This window comes from Osmia lignaria, chromosome 10 (genome assembly GCF_051020975.1).
Source record: "Osmia lignaria lignaria isolate PbOS001 chromosome 10, iyOsmLign1, whole genome shotgun sequence".
Classification (NCBI taxonomy): domain Eukaryota; kingdom Metazoa; phylum Arthropoda; class Insecta; order Hymenoptera; family Megachilidae; genus Osmia; species Osmia lignaria.
Window position 1 is genome coordinate 10,207,216 of NC_135041.1, and position 21,091 is coordinate 10,228,306.

The 21,091-nt window shown below is 39.1% G+C and overlaps 1 protein-coding gene across 6 annotated transcripts in view; it reads right to left on the reverse strand.

The window, feature by feature from the left end:
* The window catches only part of kek5 (leucine-rich repeat, immunoglobulin-like domain-containing kekkon 5 protein), a 239,796-nt gene that overhangs the window by 166,612 nt on the left and 52,093 nt on the right, over positions 1–21,091 (reverse strand). For all 6 annotated transcript variants that reach the window (XM_076690724.1, XM_076690723.1, XM_034339824.2 and 3 more), the window contains one exon: positions 4,997–5,042. The gene's annotated coding sequence lies outside the window, so the exon portion shown is untranslated. The remainder of the gene's footprint in view (positions 1–4,996; positions 5,043–21,091) is intronic.

The window sequence follows — 21,091 nt, forward strand, 5'->3', positions numbered from 1 at the left end:
GTTACGATTCTTTCACGGGCAAGCGGCCGAGCAAGAGGGGTTGGTTAGCACGTGCTCCCTTTTCATCGAATTCCACCACACGGAAACCGATTCGATACATCGTCGTCGTCGTCGTACGTGGCGTTGAATAGGACGATAAAGATGCTGGAACCCAATCAACGAGCGACGTGTACGGTCAGGGACATTGTGCGTCGCGGTGGCCATTCCAAAAGAGGAATAAAACGAAGGATAGAGAAAGGGATAACGCTTCGATTATTAACATCAAATCACGTATAAATCGTATGGATATTCGATCACTCGTACACATTTACAAAATATTCAGAAATAAACATTGCAAAACGAGCGGGTATAAAATGGAAAGCGATGGCAAAAATAATTGGAGCCAAGAATAATTGGAACGTAGTCGTTAAATAATAACCAACCAACGTTACCGCTTGAAATCCGCTAGAACGCCAATTAACACTTTCCAATTGGCCATTCGAACGAGCATTATGGAGCGAATCAACGAATACGAGTCCAACGATCTGAATAATTCGCTTCGATTTGTTTGCACTTACAGACCGGTGATTTCCTAATTTTAAACGAGTGTTCGCCTATCTGTCTTTATCTCTTTTTCCATTGGTTGTTTTAGAATTCTTTCATTCTCGAGGATTCTCATGGAGAGACTGAAATTTTCAGGCGTCCAAAAAAGAGAATCATTTGTCTCGGTTGTATGGCTTCGGTAAACTTATACACGGTGTCGTATCGCTGAAAGCATAGCTTCTCTTGTGTAATTTAATTCGCAAGGAGTTGAAAGAGAAATTTGTGAAAAAGAAAATTGATATTGCAGAAAGAAAAAAAATTGTGAAAAAATTGAAAATACTAACATTATCTTGCACAATTAGAAAATTTGAAAGCTGTTAGAATATTATGAATAAAATTACTAACATGAGTGCAATTTATTTCCCATAAGAAACAAAAGGATCCGAAATGTAAAGGAGAATCTTGGCGACTTTTATTGTCGCGAAACTTTTCGACGACACCTATTGGAGACGAGCTCCTCAAGTTGTAAAATTACAGTTTTTGTTGGTACCACGTTTCCCGCTGGAACTTACGGAAACAACTACGGTCATGTTAGGTCATAGTGATGAATTATTGTACATTAAGAGAATGGTGCTTTGTTCACGAATGCAACGACACGAAACCAAAACCTTCGTAAATTCCAAACCAGAATTGTACAAACGAAAGCACGGCACGGATTTAACCCTCGCGATACAAAATCTTGAAACAACAATCAATTGCATTATAAATTAGAACAAGCTAAATTTGAAATATATTATCGAACACCTTCGGAAGTCTATGCTCGTACAATCAGCTAGAAGATTTTCAATGAAAAATTAATTTCGTGACGGAATAAAAAATTTTCCAGCAGGGATCGAGGCGAGAATAATACGATCCATGAACAAGATATCAGTGCCAATTTTCCAGGCGTATTTCCTAGCGGGGTTGCGCGCTATATCAAACGGTCGGCACGCGTTGATTGCATACCTTATGACCACAAGAAAGGATACGACGTTCGCATGAATACGCGCCTATCCTTCTGGCGTGAGCTATGGTCGCAGTTGCAAATAATCAACTATGCTCGCAGAGATTTCTCAACGGGTCCTCCACCCTCTTCGACCCCTGCGCGAGCGTATAAATCGTCCTGGAACGTTGTTCGTCTCTGCCTCGCGGCATACTAAACTCCAGCATGCATAGAGCTGGTGTACGCTTTCAGGAAAACAATCAAAGATTCCGAGGAGTTAGACACGATCTCAAACTAGCTCGTGTCTCTCGTTTGTTAGCTATTAGTTTATTGGCCGAAACTTTAAATGAAATTATAAAGGATATTTTTGGAAGATCTTCAGTTTCTTATTTTTATATCAAAGAAATTATTAACGTGTCTTGTCGAAAAATATATTGGCTTTTATAGAGATTTATTTTTAATGGACATCAGCTTTCGGATCTGACAGTATTAGTAATGTTATATTCGTAATTAAGTTAACAACGATCAAATGTCTTTGGATTTACCGGCGCGGGAAACGTAGCATCGATAATTGCAAACGTATCAGTGGGTTCGATAGTGTTGGGAACGTTAGGTCCATAATCATCGAACGTTTGCGGATTTACCAACGCTCCAAGCACCGTCATTCGTGATCATCAACGTATAACCGGATTTGCTGATGCCCAGAGTGCAACGTGTACAATTATGAGCCCCCTTCGACAAAGCGTTCAGGGTTAAATTTGAGATATACGTGGATTGTTCAAAACACTCCTGGATATGTTCCTTACATTATCCTTCCAGATTATCTTCATAAAATGCAGCAATGGTATCTGTAATTAAATTCTGAGTCTATCCAATTTTTTAATTTTTTTTTTCAAAATTTATTTGCCTCCTTAAGGCGATCAAATTATCGAAAAAGTAATATTTCGACTTTATACTCTGTGATTTATAAGTATCTTTTACCGCTAAGTACTCATAAACAGGCAACATCCAGGTATTCAGAAATAGAAACAGAATGATGTACCGTAGCACTTTTATTACATCATTTAATTTGAAAAATGACCTATCTCTTCTTTTCTGCTATATACGAGAAACGACTTGAAACTACTTAATTGCGATAATGGTCTCCCGTTGAGTCGTTTTTACGTTTTGCATTTTACCGTTAATGGCCATAGTTAATCACACAGATCTCTAGATAATTGTATTTCGTTTCTCATTTAATATTCCATGTCGCGTTTCATATGTGTACATACTCACGCACTGTGTAGTTATTTAACTTGCTAATAATAGACAATAATAACTTCATAATAACTCTATTTATCTGAAAGTGAATTAGTTCATTAGTAAGGCAGAAGTACTACCTAACAAGTGCAGAATAAAATTTGAAAGTGATGAGAGAGAGAGACAACTAGACACTCGGTCATTACCGATCTTCTAAAGGGTTAAAAATATTCCGAATGTGAAAAAAGGCAAAGTGGAACGCGGTATAGCGGTTCGATTCTTATTCACAACATGCGATGAGGCTCGAGCAAGGATAATGCAAATACTTGTCGAGCGTAAAAAGCTGTAACTAATTGTACCGTTCGGTAGAAGTAAAACAGGACCGAACGAGGGTGAAAGCAAGAAGGAAAGAGGGCAAGAACGAAACCGTTCGTAAGAATTAGACAGGCATTTTGCATGGTATCGTGACCGGGGCAATTTGCATCGTAATGTAAGTCAATTACAGCGCGTTCCATAAATCACGAACGCGTACCACGGCATCCTCGTCCCCCTTCTCTCGTCTACACGCTTCCTTACTTCGAGGATTACCAGAAATTCGCGGAGAGCAGCGCAACTTCCGCTCCAAGTGGCGCGTACAACGGCGCCGCGACGCGTTCCAACCCTACCGCCTCCACCCTCGGCGTACCCAAATTTATTTCCATAAACGCCGTAAGTCGTGCGAGTCGCATTGATAACGGCCCCTGTCGCGTTGAAAGGAGACTTCTTGACTCCGGCAACTTCCTGTTGCCGACCAGAGTCCATGGATAAAGGAAGACAAAGTTTCCCGACCCACCCAGCCTTTGAGAAACTTTCGACCGACATTTTTTATTTGTCTAGTACTACGACCGTTTCTCTTGCTCCCTTTCTTTTCTACTTTGACACAGAGAATCTATTTACTGAACGGAGAGGACAATGTGTTCATTGTGATGGTTGTTCAGTTCTGATGGGTCGAAAATGTTACGATAAGTCTAAGAAAAAATCTTGAAGAAAAGAAAATTATTTTTTACTTGATGTATCAAATATTCATGACCAGCGCCTATAAAATCCTTTCATTTATTGATTAATTAATTTCAGTGTTTTTGATAAAACAGCTCGAACTTCGATTCGTTCGAGCTAAAAAAAACACATTTACAAACATTGGATTTTGTTCTAAATCGTCCTCTAGCACGGTGTGATGTACTATCTCCCTAATACGTGTCGTCGTTGCTTGAAACCAGCGGTAAATTCAGAAAATAAATCGACTTTTTTACCGTCCAGGCGAGCAAGGAGAGCGCTTAAGCAGATTACTCGTCCCGAAGTAATCCAAATAAAAGGAAGTAACCGGCCGAGGCAAATAGCGGCCACGATTAAACGTTCCAAGACGTTACATCGCTTCTTTCTGAGTTTCAACGTTGATGAAATTAACCTTGCCCTGTGCCCGGGCGCGAAACTTTTTCTTTCGATTCATTAAAACTTCAAGACTAGCCGCGTTGTATGATAACACTTGGAAACGCCGTTTCAAAGGATCTTCTTTCGTGAAAGAAGGGTATAGAGTACAGAACGGAAAGTCGTGTTTGTTCCTTCTTCGCTTTTTCTTTCCACCCTTTCCCGGGCTAAGTCGTGAAGTAGAACGCCATAGCCTGGTTACAGTTCTATCTTTCGGCTAGTTTTTTCAAGACGATTAAAATGAGGAAAAGAAACACAGTGATTTATGTAAGTTGAAATGGATTGAAAACGTGCCTCGTCGGAAGAAAGTCTAAGATTTTAGTACACAAAAGTTATGCCTTTATTCTGGACGCAACAAAGAATCATAGCGTACTAACACGGAGGCTCGGAAGAAACAATGAGAAAGAAAGGTCTGGTTTTTTTTTCAGTTTTGTAGCCACGGTTCGTCCATTAAAAATTAATAAATTTCGCCAACTCGGCGAAGCATTAGTTCGTTCCGACTATAATTAACAGGACAAATGAAAAGCTCTTTGGAAGTGACGTATTTTTATTTTTGTTTCGTAATTTAGACTGAGCGCAAGGGGACGCTCAATTTTTAGTACCTTCCACCGTGAATAATTAACGTTACCGTTCGACGAGCAGTGAAAATTCATTTCCTCGTCTCTTCGAGAAGTTCATAGTTACTGAAATTAGTATAGAGTTGCTCGTATGAAATAAACAGCACATGCAACGTTTAGAGCATCGAAATTATTAAACAACTAAACAATTAATTATAATCTTTCATCCTACCTTAAAATTATTCTCCTTTGTGCACTTCATGGATCGGCATGAAAATCTGCAACAAAAATAAATCTAATATTAATACCAGTTCATATATTCTATTCTGTTGTATTATAGAAGAGCTATCATGAATAGCTGATATAACTGTTTACTGGTTAACCACACCATAAGGTGTTATGAGCTGTTTTCTATGTGATACGAAAAGCATGGGTAACACGTTTTGTTCGTAGGTTAGAGATTGCCTTGGGGTTTGTAACATAATAGGGTACCGTACTGATACTTGACCCTTAGAAGGACTCAACGGGGGGTTCTCTTCAACCCTACTCAAGCTTTTGTATAGGGTGTTTCCACATAAGTGCCATTTGTGGTTTTTGAGCCTGCCATTGGCCGGGAACTTTACGGATTTTGCTAAGAGTTCTGGTTATAAGCCGAATTTTTTTTCCAAGTACACTTCAGACTATGTATTATGAATATTGCAGCTGGTTTCAACTGGGTTTTCAAGTAAACTATTCGGATAAGTATTAAAATTTCATTTATAGATGCATCATTGTATCCATACAGAGAGGGTACACAAAATGTTAGAGTTTAAATCATTCAACCCTATTCTCTTGTTTCCCCAAAATAACACATCCTGTTCCAGTTTCGCGATCATATATAACTGCTCGAGCTCAATATTTAACTACATTCTCTTACATTACCTTCCACATCAATTATAATATACAATTCTGAAATGCACCACCTTGGAGCGTGTCATAAAACAGTATAAAATATGTTCCCGAAACATTTATAAGACCACGACGAATTTCCATTCTGATATTTCCTTTAATATTTCCTGAAAATATCTTTTTTGAAAACTACATTATTTAAAGATGGTGAACATGAATTAAAAAAATAATAAAATAAAATAAAATGACGGTACAAGAATAATCGTAGATTATTTATAAAATAGCAATATAATTGAATAAGGAAACAACATTATTTATGAAATCTTCATTCCACTCCAATTTTTCTATAACAACCCTGTTATTCGGTATTTTTTTAAGAATTCGACCAAGACAAAAAGGAAGAGCGCAGATCTCCGAATAAACGAAATAAAATTGGGAAAGAATTTTCTCGTTACCCTTAATAGTCATCCAGGATGCGATTGGTAGCAGGACACGCGAGCTCAGTTTTTTAATCAAACCTAATCAACGAACCCTTTAAAGGTACCTCGAACCAGCCGGCTACGGCAAATAGATAAACTTGGTGCGAGTTCCCGACAAAAGTGGCCGATGATTCGCCGGAGGAAACTGTTCAAATACGAAAGTCGTTTGGTCATGTAGCACGTGCGAAATGAAAGCTACGGATTGGAAGGCAGAGCGGAAAAACTTTTTCAAACTTCTTCCGGACGTGGCCTGGTCGAAGGAAGAGATCCTTGCAAGTCACCTCCGCAGTCTTGTTGTCCAGCATCCCGTGGGTCTTTTCACCTAGCGATAACTTGTTTCTCTCGTACACTTCATTAGCTACTCCTCTGCGGGGACAGTGGACTTCTTTTTGGAGCTTGAGATTACTTGCTCTTGAAAACCAATTTTCTACTGGCACAGACAAGACAATATGGGAGCGAGGAAAAAAGAAACACGTGTCCTGTCAAGACACTCGCTATGCTTATAATCTTATTATTATTGAAATAGACAAAATATTCGTCAAATAGTAAACCTACCGGATCTGATTATTTCCAAATAAAAATCCTAGCTATACCAATATTCATGGCACAAAACGTGTGAATAAAAAATGAGTTTTCAGTGGAATATTCGAGGGAATAAATTCAGGGAATATGATTTCGCAGCAGTTTTCGCGACCACTTGATCGCTGTTAATTATACATTCAATTCTAGCCAATTTATGCAAAGTTATCACCAAAATTGACCGCAGTTACCGTCGAAATTTTCCGCGATCGATGGGAAAGATAAAAGTTACCATGGAACGTTCATTTTACTTTCAAGACGAAAGATTTCCATCTGACGAGGACGTAATTTGTTCGTACTTAATTGCTCGCGCTATTTCGTCCATCAGGGTGCAGCCAATTACGTAAATGCGAAACAATTACTTCAACGAGATACGGTGATGAGATGATGTGCCGAAACGATGGACACTGTCTCGTACGTCTGTCGTAACGTCTAAACAATGCAGGGGTAGATTTGCGCGGGTTTACAAGTTATTCCATGGGTAAAAAAGAAAGTGCATCGTCGGTTTTCTTGGTGCGCTAAGTGCACTCGTACACGCGATCCTTGCAACAATGTTACACGGAGGTGTAAACGGTGCGCGCAACCGACTTGTCGCCGGCTGTAATTTCTTTTAACGGCGCGTAAAAGGGTTGTTGAAAATGCACGTAACGGCGAGCGAACGAACTTCGCGATTACAAATGGTGTACCAACACATTTCAACTCGTCCTCATTCGAGCACGCTAAACTCTATTTCTGCGACGAGATTCTTCGTGCAAAATCAGTTACACGCGATGCAAATGTTTTTTCGATGCATCATTGAATTATGCATTTGTTTTTTAATAAAACATTAAGGGGTTCTTCGAATTTATGATAATTTAATTTGATGCAAATTAAAAATTTCATCTGGTTATCGAGTGTAAGGATGAAAATGAAACTATAAATATTCGTTGCTGACTTTGATACATTTTCCCCGTTTGGAAACAAGTTCCTTTATCTTGCTTTTTTATGAAGTTTCCAACTTCCAGACTCCTGCGAGCTGCAACATTGAATGAGCTGCTGCCGAGATTAAACTCGTATAGCAGTGGAAGACGGATTTGTTCGCTAAAGATACTCCCTATTCCAGGAAAGCAGTAAAACGAGTGAATTATATCTGATGAAAATAGCAGACATTGACATGGAAGTTTATTACGTTTTATAGAGAAATTTCGTACGAGTTAACCGTACGAAATAGAGCCAACTTATTGCATCGTTTTTCGTTCAATCTATCTACAGTGGATGATATGAATAGCGTTGTAAAAAGGACATGTATTTTTTTATGTTACCCCCATTCATTATAAAAATGTTATAAAAATATATTTTTCACCTGGATCTTTTTCATTTTTTCCTTCAATCAAATTGTATCTACTAATGATACAACTAGCTTTCATTTCAATAAATGAAAAATATAATAATAAATATGATGACCTAAAATAACTCTCGGACGGTGGAATTAAAACTTTTCATTCATCGTATGATATGGAGTTTGAATTTAATTAAAAAACATAATCAAGACAAATATAATATCAAAAGGGATAAAAGAGCATTCAGTAATCGACAATGGGTTTCTGCCCTTTTTATATTAATATTAATACCTCGGCCGCAGTTTTCTCACAATAACCCGTGAAAAGACTATGAAAATAACATTTCGTATTTACAATGCAGCGGTCCTCTGAATTATTTTTCCTTCGGTGCAGATAACAATGGAGAGCTAAAACTATTAGGAAAAGTCAAAATTCATTAACGTCGTTTGTTTTTTTTTAAATTAAATTTTAACAATGTACGAATATACAAAGATCGAAGGAACAAAAGGCGATCGTTTTCATTCAGTGCTGTTTGACGTGCGTGCGTTTTTAATTGTTCCGCTCGTGTCGCACGCAGCCTCACGCTATTAACTGTCTTCTCTTGAAAACGAGCGTGCACATCTCGAAATTTGATTCGTTGCGCCCATTAAATTCCTAACGATTGTCCCTAGCGAATGGACGGGATTTATGACGCACGAAGCGGGACCACGCTAGCAAACCGGAGTAAAATCGAGTCCGTTCGTAATAATTCTATCCCAAAAGTCCCACCCGCAACGCGGAACAATGTTAACTATCATGAATTTTGATCTGTAAGTGGAAACTGCACTTGATTCGACGATTGCTCCTCGAAACATTAAATGGACTTTGGTTTACGACATTTACGGCTCTGCTTCCATATTTTTGCGGGCCACAGACTCTGGATATAATAGATACCGAGAATATTAAATTCCGTAAAATTTTCCTCCGTTGATAACGAAATAGGTAACTAAAATTGAATTTAAAAACTAGATCATTAATTGAGTTAGCAAAAACCTGATACTACCATTCAAGCGTTAACGGACGATGAATTTTTAGGAAAACGTTCAAGGGAATAAGTTCAGCAAATATGATTTCGCGCCACCATTCCTGACAATTCAATCGCTGTTAATTATACATTCGGCTCCGGGCAATGTATGCAAAGTTATCACCGATTCGTACGCACGTTACAAACTCGATTTCGCGATGCCCGCGAGCGCACATAAGCGTTTAGATGGATTATTTTCATCGAAAGAGCTTATTTACTTTGCTCGTCAACGTGCATTCATTCGACGAGAGTATATACATATATTATCAATAATTAAACAGGGTTGTAAAAAGAATCAAAAAACACAGCGATTATCGATTGCTAGAGATATTTTGTAAATGTGTTTTGTAAATCGAATTCAATTTTATGAATCAAAATTTATGCAGCTTATAAAAATTTGTTTACCGCTACAATGTGCTGATGCCGAGGTTGGAAGGGTTAAACTTTTTGATTTAATTAAAGCGTAACAAACAGACATTATTACGATGTCATGATATTATATATTAATTAAACGGTTCTGCGATCACATTTTTCGGCAGATTCGTTCTCTCGAAAGTGTTCTCCCTCATCTCGTTACAAAATTCCAATTACCGGCTCGTGAACTCACCAGCAAAGGCTGCGTAAAAAAGAAGAGTATGGAACGAAAACAAAGGAGCACGTGGGGACAGCCAGATTGCTGGTTCAAGAGATTAACTCGGGAAATAAAAGGGACTAAAAAGGCTTTCGATGTAAACGCTCTCCTCTGTTTCCTCCTTTTTATTCACCCTTTGTTCCACGTCCTTTTCCCTGCGTTAATCAACATCGACTGACTGTATCGTGGTAGATAATTTTGATTGATTTCGACCCACCGACGCGCGACGCTCCAACTTTCCAAAGTCACTCGTTTAAGCGATAACAGTCTTACTTGACGAAGTTTGCCCCCGACGATCAAAGGGGAATCGATCCTACGTGGCAGAATCGTTAACCTTGCTTAATTTATGCGCAATTTGCTTCAACATCGAGGAGTACCTTTTACGGATGCATACAAATGCGATGATCACATAGAATGCGATGATTCTGTCTTGTAAAATCAGTAAGACGAAACAAAAAGAAGACAAACAAGGTACTAATTCTTTTAATTTTCGAGATAAAGCAATTATAGGAGAGATGAACCACGTTTCGAAAAAGGAAATTGATAAAATATATCCGGAATTGGTTAAGACGGGACTGTTCGCGAGTTCATTAAAAAATGAAATATCCGGCTATACCTAGTTCCCATAACGTAAAGCGTTATAATAACGGAGTAATGAAAAATCCTTCATTCAGATTGCCGGTGGAAGGGGTGCGGACAGGGGACGATAACTCGTAGGCGGTCGTTAATAGAAACGGATCCAATTAAAGGAAGCGGGAACTTTTCACGTCGTACGTTCCCTCGGGCCGGCGTTAAGTGCATTTTAAAATTCGACGCACGTACCAGAAGAACGTCCGAGGATCCTTATCGTCTGCCGTATAATAAAAGGGTAGCGAGTATTGTTCAATTCGCTCGAGGAAAACAATTTTTCATTGGAAATTTCCTGTTCTCGCCATTCCATTTCGATGCTGGGCATCGTGTAAAAGATGCTTCATTAACGAAAAATAAAGGAAAGTTGGAATTTCTAAATCATCGTTTCAAAACCCAAGTACCGTGCGTCGCCGACCTTTCGAACGGGTTCTTGGTACCTAAAGAGGAGCATCGAGGGAAAAGTTCCCAAGTCCCTGTATCGCCAAGGAAAGAGTTCAAGAACAACGTTCGGAATATCCCAGAGAGCTTGATTGATATCCAATATCCTATATTGTTCCCAAAATCCCATCGCTGGAAGGATCAACGATTTGATCGTGATTATGTGCGAAGTTTGATAGGGTATCAAATAGGGCTTAACAGGCGGCAAGTCGACGTTTGAATCAGATATAATTTCGGGCCGGATTCATCGGGGCAGGTGAGGACAGACGGGGTCAGAGGCAGGGCAGGCAGGAGCGCAGAGGACGCGATTTATCATCACTCATCGGTGAAAACGAGCGTAACACCGGTAACGTGTAATTGCGCGTATATCGTTGACCCGTAGTTATCGTCGATAACCGGGATCATCGATCGCGCACACCCCTCATTTTCCGCACGATTTTCAATTACCATTCGACGCGTTTACGAGCCGTCAATAACGTCGCGGATCGCAATACCTGCGTATGTATGTCGAAAAGCTTCGTTTGACGAATACTCGATATTACTGGCTTTCAACAGGCACTAACATCGCACCCTCTTTGCCCTATTTATTACCTAACGATTTCCTGGCTATATTTTGGGTTAACATTATCGGTACCTTACTACTAGTTTATACAGGACTTTGCATTTAATCATAATCAAACTTTTACTATAAATTGATTACAATGGACAACATCGATGTCGCAGCAAGGAAAACGGAACTTGTCAAACCAGCCTTAATATAAACCTGTCAAAAAGTCCATGAAACTCTCGAGTAGAGACTCGAAGTATTTCGCGTAATCGACTTTTAAAACTCGCGAGCCAGCGGATTACATTCAGCAAGATTTAACTGGCAGCCATAAAAAAATAAAGAAAGAAGGAGATAGGAGAGGCGTTCGTACAAAGTAAGAGAAATATTACAAAGTTTGTCGCGAGGAATTGCAGTTACTCAACTACAAACAGGTCGTACTTCCAAGCTGATTTCTGATTCAGAAAGAAACTGCGCCCCGGAATAAGATGAAGTTTCGCGTTGATTACAGAGACACGTATATACAAAAAGATTCTTGGCCGTCGTTCGAATAAATTAGCGAGAACTTTCAGTCAAGTCGTTGGCCACATTAATATCCGAGGATCTTACGGTTCGGCCGGTGTGAAATGTGAAATGAGAGACCGAGGAAGGAAACGGTGTCTCCGAGCCAGGGTATCTCGTCCCGGCGTTAGACGATAGGTTCGAGGCATCAGGATAAAAAATAGTCGCATAAATCCCGAGGGGAATCGATCTCGGATTCTCTTTCCTCTGCTAGTCTCGTTCCTGACGCGCGCGAGATTTACTCGCGACCAAGAACCAATTTCACTCCTGCATCAGTCATATATCTACTTGATTAGACGATTTGTTGGCCGTGTGTGGATTCATTTTGGTGGAAGACACGTCGATCTTCGCCACGTTATCTAACTCGACTCAGCCTAACGTGACGATCAATTTGAATGGCATTAAATTAATTTTCTTAGGATTCGAAAACAAGTCAAAACCTACGAGTTCTCATTATGCGCGTTCTATTTTAAACAGAGAATTAAATTTAGAATTTCAATAAATATTAACGAATCGAAAGACACGGTGGCTCGTTAATGATTTCGTGTACCCCACCTGGATGAAACTTTGATAGCGGTTGCAGAGGTAAAAGTGGCGAGCCAGTCTCCTTTCACTTGCACGTCGCCCTAGAATTTTTAACGTTCCTCTTTACATTGTTTATTTATTGGTTCCTTACAGTCGACACCGCGGCATCGATCGTATGCAATTTATTATGCACGCTCTAAATCGTTTTCCATCCGCGAATAAGCGAAGTTTATAAAAACAACGATAATTTCTTAGAGCGTTAACAAGATACTCTCGCCATGAAAAATTGTTAAATATTAGCTAATATTAATATCCCTGTACCAAATGAATTTTCGTAAAAATTAAAAAAAAAATGAATTGGAGAGATAAAGAAATATTTTTCGCAAGCTCTGCGATTCGAATACATGATATTTTTTAATATTTCTCAACGAGAAAACAAAATATCGGAAAGGATTAGCAGAAAGAATGACGAGAGATGATAAAGTGCAAAATGCTGGAACGTGGAATGAAAAAGTACTGCGCACGTAAAAACAAGCTGATCTTTCGAACAAAACATTTTATTAAATATGCGTTTCTCCCTTTTAATCGTTTTCATTCACCGAATTTCATGATTATTCGCGACATGACACACGAATAGTTTGATTAGCAACGCTCTGTGGTCTCGCGTAGCTGAAATGATAACGCAATAACGCATCGCTGCTCAGAATTTTCATGATAAATTTATAGAAAAAGACACACACAAACACGTGATATCTCTGTACTTAATGAGCACATTACTATTCAACGTAACCGTCAGACAAAGAACTTTGTAAAGTACTTCAATTACGCTTTTTTCATTAAAATAGCAACGCAAGATAATGAGCCTGAGTTTCAACCCTCTTTCCTTTGGGAGAATTCATTAATCAAAACACAAACTTCTTTTTTACCATTATACAACTGTTTCTAGAGAAACGTTCGTAATTACTTCACAAAGTTGAATTAAATTAAACTGAGCCATAACGCAACTTGTCTTTTACAGTCGCAAACCAACTTCGTTCTGTCCGTTTATCTTCCTATTCGAGTCTATTTTGAATACAAGAATAAGTACTTTTGCAAAATAAATTTCAAAGATAGAATACACGATTTCAGTACACCAGGGAGAATTCCATTTAATCTACTAGCTAAATGAAAGGTTATTATCATTTATAATTAATCAAAGCGTAAAATTGATTTAAAAATGAATTCCACGTAATACATTCAACAAAGTATCGAATGAATACCCCGCGTTTATCCTCGATCTTCTTCTTTTCAAGAAAACACGACCGTATTACGGGCAACGATCAATCATAAGTTTCATAATGTGTAGCCGCTACTGATACTATTATTCACCTAGCGGAACATAATACGGCCGTTCGCGTACGTTCGCCGTTTTCGAGCGAACCCAGGCTAAAAGTTTCCCAATTTTCTGCGAATATAAAAATGAATCACACGCGAGTAGAGTACACGGTTCGCTTGACACCTGGCTCGCTAACGTGACACATGGGACAGGCAATGTATTAATTATGCTCTTGAGTCACCCTACAGAAGTAATATCCAAACAAATATTTCAAACGTTTCCACGTATGTGGATCACGCGTTACCTACTTCATACTCGCGTCCATTTATTTTATGCGAATTAGAAACTTTTTCATGTTTTCAAAAACAGATGAGGTGAGTTCTGGTGGTATGTTGATGACGACAGAAAGCAGGAACAAAACGATTCATTCGACGAGATCGATGATTAAACAAGTAAACCCTGAGCGTCGAAGCATCACAAAGTGTTAGAATGCAAGATTCGTATAGCTGGCGTTCCTGTGTTCCGAGGTGCGAGCTAAACCCGGTAATTACCTTCTATATCAGAGGAACTCGCACCGAGTGCGGCTAGAATCTTCCAATGGAGGCCAGGGTGCACTTGTACACCCGCGTGCTAATCAAATTCCACGTTCCAATTCCATGGAACGAGGGATGACTCGCCCCTCTGACGAGAGCATTCGTGACCGTTGCTCTTCGTTCAAGCCGAAATATTCCGGTGAGGTGATATTTTTGCACGGTCCACGGGTGCAATTTATAACGGCGCCCTTTGAATTTAACGGAGGCTGCGCGACGAGCCGGGCGTAGAATTTTAAACGGCTCTTCGTACAATACCTCGCGTAGCCCCGCGATTTCTCGCTAATGCCAGCTTGATCGATATTCACGGTCGAAGGGGTTTAAAACTTTACCCGCTACGAGAAGAGTCTGTAATGAACATTGAATTAACGTGTACCAGAGGCAAATTTGTTGCAGAGCAGCCCTGTACTATGCTAAGACGTTGATCTTAAGGGAGAAATATGTCCCGTACGCTGACTTAACTGATCTACGAAACTTTCAAGTTTCATATCTCTAGATAAAAGTTTTGATCAAACGCAATCTATGAAAATTATTACGCTAATATTAGTAGTAACAGAATTGAAATTCAACGATTTCTAGTCAGAATGTCGAAGCAACTTGGTACGTTTGTACATAAAACTTACGGAAAAGGAATACGTCTTCGCCAAAGGCACGTAATCCTTCATCACACAGGATTCCAGGACGCACTGTCGAACATACATTCCCGGGTTTGGGTCAAAGACTGTTTGTTGGTTTTGTGCTACCCTCAGGTGGCAACAGAATTGGTGGTGTATGATCCGAGATAACCATGAATTCAGAGACAATGAGATGGATACAATGCGTGTGTTTGTTTCAGTGCGTACGGTCAACAAAGTCAAGGCATCGTGTACACCTTTGTGCATCGACAACAATACAAGGGTAATACCCTCTTGCAGTAATTTGTTATTAATTCTAACGTTGGCACTATTACAGTGAACTATTAACCTGGGAATCTCTATTGTCTTCTCATAACAACGGGTCAAATCGGAGATAGGAGCTTCCTGTATTTTGACCTGTTAACTCGGCTATTTCTTAACCAGGAAAGCTCTTAAGCCTTTTGTAAAATTTCAATGAAACGAATTTGTGGAGGTATTCCAAATATTATAGTAGATTTCATGGTTATCCCTCCTTGATAACGGAATTACCAGAGATTTCGGGTAGCATTAAGGGCAATAACCGAAAAACTGTAGTTGCGAACCTAGTTCCATGTAACCATTTTCTAATTCTATTATTATTCAACGATCTCATTAGCTTCACAAGTTTGCAGCGGGTTCATTGGAATTATCAACTAGACTCTAGTTACTAGACCATTTATGAGACCCCAAAGCTAATTCTACAGAGATTACATATGCTCGTCACTTTTCTCATTTAACGAAGGTTTTGCTTTTAATTCTAATATTTTCTATAATCTTTTCGTGAGTGATTCAAAACCAGGGATACATATCAAAGGATCATAAAAGATTAAATTTGAACAAATTGCTTAACATCTGGCGCAATTTGCATTTTTTTTTAATAATCCTGTATTCTAAACAGTATAGCTGTTTGCATAACTTAGCAAAACGTAGCAGGGGTCATTGATTATCGATTTGAAAATGATTGATTACAGCATTTCCAATGTTCTTGCGGCGAACGTTGGCTGACGACTTTTTAAACCTCATTTCACCCGAATATTATGCATGTGGAAGTCGTGGTTGAGCAATGTCTATACGATATATTCACTGTACATTGCGTAGAAAACTAGTCCTAGTAAAAGATGTTACGAATATTGGTAGCACGTACAGAATGCACTGGTTCTAATTACCGAACTTCGGCTACGTCGAGTACAATTAGTACGAGCGACTATCTAAGATGGATGGCTAGCTTGGAACTTGCTGCGCTTCTGGCATCGAAGCTCATCCGAAACTTCGGCTTCGTTATCGGATAGCAACCATAACCGTAATAGCCGATAACATTTAATTCGAGAAAAATAACGATACAATCTCAGTGAAACGGAGGTAACTATGTAATAGGTGAAATTCACGAAAAATAAATTTTTTTTCATCCCAAACTGTCGATTCTTTATTCGCTCAGATAGTTCCATCGAACCCGGTACGCGTCGTCTGGTTGCTTTATAAAAGTCTAAAATCTATCTGGCGTCCCCAGGACTTGCGAAACGACGAGACAAACCCACACTTTGTCACCCTCTGTTGAAACCCCTGGTACCACTACGCAAAAGATTGAAACCCCAACTTGAACCCTTGGCGCTTCGGCGTGAAAAGAAACAGATTTTCTAGGCTGCTGGCTTACAAAAGGAAGGATAATCTGAGAAGATATGAAGGGTAAGCGTTTCGTTCCCGGTCTGCTAACACGGGTAAAGCTACCTAGCAAATCCATGTTTTTGGATTGGAACATTTTTCGCCAGCATGAAGTGTCTACGAGGGATGAATTCATCATTATGTGAAATTGACGACAAATAAGAGTGTCGTGCATTTAAAATGCAAATTTTTAAATACTTTTTTTTAAGTACGAGTTACTAGTTAAAAAATAGGCGACAGGATGCTGCAAAAATTCATGGGTGTTGTATAAAGTGGTCACTCTACAGATTGATGACATGGTGTTGTGGCTTGGTCAAGATCGTTGAAACTTTAACGAGAAATCGAAAGTATAGCACGACATAAAGAATGTCAACTATCTCATCTATTAACTTCATCGTTCTATTACATATCGATTTTTTCCTTAGATAACAACGTAACAGGGACACGAACGACGGACCACTTGAACGGACAGACCATCAAATAAATGTCTGGCGTCACTTTATGAATAACGCAAAGGTTGTGATTAAAATTCGGCACGAGACTCAAATTTCACAGCGTGCTTTACTATCGAACGAGTTTCATATCTTTCCAATCTGCCCTTTCATCGTCACAGATTTCTCGTTTCAGAAGGGAATAAACGTTTGCCGTCTACAGAGAAACAAAAATTCAGGAGAAAACATTTTACCGAATTAAGAAATTATTTTTTATTGCGATTACGTCACTCGATAAATTTTACACAGCATGATTTTCTAGGACTTTAGAACCGTACCCGTCAAAAGTTGGATTCCTCGGGGAGTTTTAAAGTTTACGTCGCACGATTCAAGTATGCACAAAGTTTAATACTTCGGAATATGAAGTCACCGTTCGCGTGACAATACTATTTTTCTTAGAATTCTCTAGCCACCTCGGAGCTGACACTTCTTTTAGTTAATAAAGTAGCAATAAGAGGTTTTATTCAAAAACTTGCTTTTTTAGTATCTTTTTTATGGTTCAGTTGCCTCGTGTACCGTTCGAATATCACAAACAGATTAAAGAAAATAAGCCGACTTTTAAAACGACCTGATAACTGGTACGTTCCGAGTTTCGCGACGCTGCTGGGTAAATGAAAAAAATTTTCCCGACAGAGTCTCGTTTTCATGCCCCCTCGTGGACTTGAAGAAACAGCTTCGACGGGTTTACATAATTCTTTTGGCGTTCGTGTTCGCGAAACAGAGCAACGGCCGTGGACGCGCGTTTAATGAGCGCGTATTTAGCGAGCTCCCATTCACCCGGTCGTTTCTAAGCTGCTCAACATTACGAATTACCCGGTGCCCGGTGTCTTTCTTTCTCCACGGGTCAGCGGCTTCCTTTCAGCCGACGGAACATTCAATTTATCATGAAAAACGAAAAACCGGGAGGGTGCTGAGCCTCGGCTCGCGTAAAACTGTGCGATTAAAATTAAAGCTAGAACGTAAAAACCGAGTAATCACGGACCAACTAGCGTACCTAACATCGAAACGTTTCTCTCTACACGCTCGCGGATTACTGTGCATCCTCCTGATTCTGGCAACTGAAAAAGTATCAGATGGAAAAAGGCACTAACACGAATTTATCTTAAATAGCACTTGAAATGATTTATCATAGGTATAGAAGTTCAGAAACTAATATTATAGATATGTTAACACTTCAGGTACAACGGGATCCAAGGACAAATTAAAATAATATAATTTTATAAATGTTTTCGACCTGTGATTTTCAAATTATTCGATACTGATATCGAAACTGATATTCCCTTATTAATTAGGATAGATTTTCTATTTGTAATGGATTAAAAGCGAGGCATCGGCGCGAATTTCTGCACTTTGGATAAATAACGCTTCTTAGGTAAACACGTTTCCGTAATAATTGTCCAACGAAGGATTTGTTGCTCCTTTGTTTTCAACAATGTCGAGAAGATAATTGGCCGTCTCTGTTTTTAAACTTCCACGAGGATTTCTTAGCTTCGTTTTGTCCTCTTTGGCTGAGAACCAAAGCTACTGTCAGCTTGTACTTGCGAAGAAAAGGATTGTTGCTTCTGACTGGGGAGACATTCGCGGTTTCACCAGTTTATTATTGCTTGATTTACTGACATCGCAGTCAGTTTCATCGAAGGTCGAGAGACACATTGAAATTAAAATGTAATTGAGCAGTTGATCAATTAAACAAGTGTGCAATTGAAACTCCTTTTAAATGAAAGTCCGTGGATTACGTGAAACATTACTTATTCTCCCGGGCACGATTTACAGCTGAAAGTAAAAAATTCCGAGCAAAAGGGATGATAAGTGATAACGATAGCTGTTTCGTGTGGCGATAAATATTCAGAAGCTATCTGGATGTTCTCTATCCAGCTCGAACGTTTTCAAGAACTTCACCATTAGTCTTTTCGTGACCTTTTCCACTCTAACCATCCAGCATACATTCGAATAATCAATCATGTACTGACCGCGCCCAATGTTTCTCCTGCTTTCTATCAACGTCCCCATTAATCATGAAAGAGGGGCGAAATTATTGTTAACGACAAACTTCGTGCAGAGAGAATGAAGGCGTTAGAAGTTAATTCGGTTTAGTCGAATCATTTGTACAGTTAGAAAGCACCATTGTAGAATTCATATATTTTTTGTAAATGGAACGACATGTTATTACTTTCATAAATGATATTTTTTTTACGTAGGTTGATTTTTTGAAATATTCCGTGTAAAAAAGTGTTTCAATATAATATTATAAAAATCAACAATTCGCAGAATATTGTAAATTCTTTTAATTTGAAATAGCTAACAAAATGTTGATTTTTTAAATATTATACCTTGATACTTTTTTACATAGAATATTAAAAAAAAAAAAATCAATAACTCCATTAAAAACAAAACAGCGTACTTGTATTTCTTTCAACGATTGCGTGTTTCACCCTGTGGACTGCTGCTTTCACTGCAGTGTCGTGGACAAGGCATACAAAATTCATCTACCATTCGACGTATTAACTTTGTAGAAAAGGAAACAATGCTTTCTCGAACCGATCGGATATGAAGGTGAACGTAGAGCTAATGCCGCAAGCTGCATTCTGTTGACGTACACGGAAGTGCCGAGCGCGGAAGATCGATTCGCGATAACCTTTTTCCGTTGCGTCCGCGATCGGCCTCACCTTTCAATCTTTTTTCGCGTACACGACTCGCCATTGTTGCATCGTGCAGACGGATTGCGTTTCCGTTGCCGTTACGGAATTAGAAACCGTCCGTAGCCATAACTCTTAACACTGCGTACACACAGCGAGATGGTATATTACCCACGCATGTTTCAACCCGCGGCTTCCTGCCCGCTAAACGGAGAAACGTATGCTGGCCAATATCGAATAACGTTGATAAACAGCCGACGTACCATTTATCACGCCGCTTTTCACTTATTTCAAGCCCTAAAACCCTGCAACACGTCCAACCCGAAGATATTCGCGAAAACACGGTCCAGCTAATAGATTTATTTGACGTCGAATGTCGTTGGTCGAGATTAATACAACAGGTTGAATTTTATGATGATTTAGGAAACACGTATCGTGCAATGAAGATGAAGTGTTTTGCTCGAATAAATAAGAAATAAAAATCATCGGACAATTTTGAATGTTACTAAAATCACCATTTTAATCATTTATATATGTTATAAAATATACAGTGTATTTTAGAAACGTTGCGATATTTATCAAAAATTCTCGTTATTACACCGAGGGGATATTTTTATTTGCGTTTGCTCCCACAAGCGCACGACTTGTAGGGTTATCCGTTTCCATCAATTTCAGCGGTCTACTCAGTTGTCAGACCGTGTCGAGTTATTGAGATGGAGAGGTATAGCAACCGAGAGCATACAGATGTGAATCTTGCTTTGAAAGCTTATGAAAGCAATTCTACCTAACAAGGAAATATCGCGCGTATAGAAGCAATGGAAAAATAGAGAACGATGCAGTATAACCTTTTCTCTCAACATATATATATATATATTAATCATTAAGAAAACTACCACGTTTTAAAAGAAAAAAGAAAAAAATCGTAGGAAATCTACCATCAGTCAACCTCACACATGTTTCCTGTCACATTTAATAGCAGAATTTTCACATTTACCTTATTTAGGTAATCACCCTCGAATGGGCATTAATCCTGAAAACTAATTTAACGAGTATCGTTTTGAATCGTTTTCAGATTCATTGGAAAGAAAATAGGTATCTAGATCGACGAGCTGTCGTTGCAATCATGTACCCATGCATTCTCGTTAAATTTTCGATCGTGCAAACAAACCTGGTTTCACAGTTTCATCTTATTCGTGTACGAGGGATCGCTTCAGCCTTGTTCGTTCCCTGTATATTGAGATACGAGAGGACAGAGGATCCTATAAATCTAGGAGATGGGTACAGGCAGACGTGACTCGAGGGAATAAAGGTGTTGGCATAGGTGAC